The sequence below is a fragment of the Vigna unguiculata genome, chromosome 6 (assembly GCF_004118075.2).
Source record: "Vigna unguiculata cultivar IT97K-499-35 chromosome 6, ASM411807v1, whole genome shotgun sequence".
Classification (NCBI taxonomy): Eukaryota; Viridiplantae; Streptophyta; class Magnoliopsida; order Fabales; family Fabaceae; genus Vigna; species Vigna unguiculata.
Window position 1 is genome coordinate 21,693,188 of NC_040284.1, and position 3,602 is coordinate 21,696,789.

Here is a 3,602-nt window from a genome sequence, read left to right on the forward strand (position 1 = left end):
TGACAGTGAGACACATGGATCAAGAACAATAGTGATTGTCCTAACCCTAGGAAAACGTGCGTAAAAGAACGATAAAGCAACCATGCTCGGTCATTTATGAACTTTCTCTTTTTCAACTATTTTCTCTTTTTTCAATATCTTTAAAACTTACGATAATATCGAGAGGATGGGTGAGTTCTATTAGTTATTATTATTATTTTTTTTTCTATCAGAAAAATGATACTAAAAAAGTGCAGGTCCTACCGGGAGTCGAACCCAGGTCGCTGGATTCAAAGTCCAGAGTGCTAACCACTACACCATAGAACCATGTGCTCTATGCGTTATTAATCCTTCTGTAATGTTTTTGGAGAATTTATGCAAAGTTTTGGCGATGCTCAAACGACAAATTTTTAAGCGCGCACGAGCAATTGGAATGTTTTAATAATGGTCACGTTTGCATGCGTGTTCTTTCCTTGCTGCAACTACGCAACAACAAATGCGGACCTAACTACAGTTTTGAAAATTTAAAAAACATGATCGTATGGAATGTGCATGTTTTAGTTTCCCAATATAAAGAGAAAACTAAACAAATAAGGAAAATGTTAATAAGTATTTTAAGAGTACTCATTAGAAAATAACGTATATTTGAAAAAGAAATAATTAAGTACATTAATTAAAATAATATAAATATACATAACAAATTTTGTAAAGACATGAATATCTTTCTAAATTTTTAGAAAATAACTTTATAATACAAAATAAAGACTTTGAAATTTTTAAGATCTTTATGAAAAAAAAATTAAATAACTTTAATTATTTTTTTTTATAAAATTTTTAGATGTTTAATACTACTTTTTTGTTAATTTTTCTGTTAATTTAAACTTTTTATGTTTAATTATATTTAATTTTTTGCAACATTAAAATATAATTATTTTATAATTTAATTGATTTTTAACTTTTATTTGTGAATATTAAATAAAATATTAAACACCTGTATAATATTTATGAGCATTTTTGTTTTTTAAATAAAATAAAGGTACATTAATGGTTATTAGCTCAAATTTTATTTAATAATATACTTATCTATGTACTTTTGTAGGATCCAATGTATATTAATTATTCTTAACCAGGACACTGATTAACAAGACTCAACAAATAGTGATGTTTATCCGTGGGTCAAATGAATGCACATGTTGATGTAAAGTTATCGAAATGATCAGGTTAGGGTGAGAACATGTAGCATATATTTTTTGCAAAAAAAAAAGAATATATATATATATATATATATATTCATATTTTAGATCTATTTATTTATAATTTTTAGATTTAATTTTATGTGTATTATATAACACACCTCTCATAATATTTTTTAGAATTAATAATACACAATCTTTTTCTTCATATATATATATATATATTAATTTCTTTTACATAATATCAAGAATATCAAATGATTTGTAATGAGAAAAAATTTTTATAATAGTTCCTCTTTCCTAAGTCCTAGACTCTAAGTTTCTTTCACAAATTTTCAAACACGTTTCAGCAGGATTCAAATGCTTTATGCAGAAAGAATAAAAGTAATGTATAGAAAGAACATTAGAATCAATGAACAACATCGAAGGAAGACAAAAGTGTCCACATTGTAATGGAAAAACATTTTTGAAACATGCAAAACGTTTGAAATCTTGTAAGGAGATAATATATATATCATTTATGAAGACATATGAATCTATAAAAGCTTTTGGTTCTACAATGTTTTTTTTCTCTATCAATATATTTTCGACTTTGTATACATGTTAAGATACCCCTCCTCTTTATTAATTTAATTATTATTAGTGAAAAAAATCAATATTTATTGTTGTATATAAACATTTTGAACATAAATACCCTGTTTATTTCATTAATATATTTGTTATCGGTGATTAAAAAAAAATCTATTCTACCAAATGTCTCAATGTCAGTAAAATCTGTGTTAAATCTGGAGCAGCCGAAGAACTTGGCGTTGGTGCATCTATTATTGGCCTCTTCCATCACTGTTTTGTCATAACATTTGTGTGATGTTATGTTTCTCCATCTTAATTAAGATAAGGTTAGTAGGACCACCTTGTTTGATTTCAAATAAATAAATAACTTGAGAATTCATGTGTTAGATTTTAGTAATTAAAATAGTGTTTATGTTATTATATGTCCCACATCTTCTATTTTGCCGTGTCATCCAACAACGTTGCATAGTTGGTTGATTTGACACTGTATAAGAGATAAAATATAATAAGGTCATATCAGAACTTAAATTCATACAATATCTTGTATCGGTTACTGTTGCAGATTTCACAAGTACAGATTCATACACTTGGACTGTGAAAAACTTGGTCAATAAAATATATATATCCACAATAGTTAAACAACTTTAATTTTGTATTTCTTTATACATGTTCTTCCCATGTCCCTTATTATAGAAATCATGCATCCTTCTTAGTTCTACTAATTATTTTGTCAAATGAGCCTTCAAAACATTATCAGTTTTGATCATGAAACTTGCACAGTATTTTATGATTTATCAGATGGTGTACATATGGAATCAAACAGTCTTCCAAAAGAAAAAACACATGCATCTAGAATATATATATATATATATATATATATATATATATATATATATATATATTATAATTATCTTAAAAATTATATTAACTCAATATTTATTCAATGGTTAAATATATTTTTGTCCCTCAACTTTTAGTAAAAATTAGAATTAGTTCATCTTCAAAACAACTTTGATTCAATTTAGTTTTTTAACTTTAAAACTATGTGGATTTAGTTCTTTTAACAAAATTTTGTTAAGTTTATTTAACATTTCAAATACAATTCATGATAGTTTCTTAGTTAATATTGGAAAAAAAAATGTGTCAAACGGTGTAAACAACTCAGATATTATCATGAAATGAACGTCAAATAAACTTAACAAAAATTAATTGAAATGACTAATCCACACAATTTTAAAGTTGAGGGACTAAATTAGACAAAATTTTTAATGAGTGACTAATTATAATTTTTATAAAAAGTGGAGGAATTAAAAAGATATTTAACCATTTTATTTAATTAAATTTTATAAAATCGGTCAGTAAAGTGAAATTTACACTCATTTACTTACAACAAATTCGTTTTATTTTTAGTTAACGTGAGGTCTCCCTCTTCAACAAACTCCACTAATGTTATCATTGGTGTTATTCCACCTCCTACATTTAACTTCACCAACCTTATCAAAAAGTTTCAAACTGAAGGACTATCTGCTAGATACATGGTCGCCTTGTTCTTCTTTATCCTATTACTTCCCTCCTCTTCCTTCCATTATATGAGCAATAAATCATTTTGTCTGTGTTTAGTTGAGACACGTTTTAGTATTGATTTTGTGAATAACAGTGGTTTTTCCTAACAAAGTCCATACCAGAATGTGACATTCAAACAACCACGTGCATTGGATCAAGTCCTTTATCTAAGCTTAAAGTCGTGTTTCACTCAATAGTAACACATTTGACAATCATGAAAGCCACATTTAACCAACAAAATATCACCTATTAATTATGATATTTTAGTGTTCAGGGAAATAACTGAATCTAAGAATC

At 26.3% G+C, this 3,602-nt stretch overlaps 1 non-coding gene across 1 annotated transcript; it reads right to left on the reverse strand.

Annotated features, from left to right (window-relative positions):
• Positions 1–234: 234 nt before the first annotated feature.
• Positions 235–306, reverse strand: TRNAQ-UUG. The gene has a single exon. It is a non-coding gene; the product is annotated as a tRNA-Gln (tRNA).
• Positions 307–3,602: the final 3,296 nt, after the last annotated feature.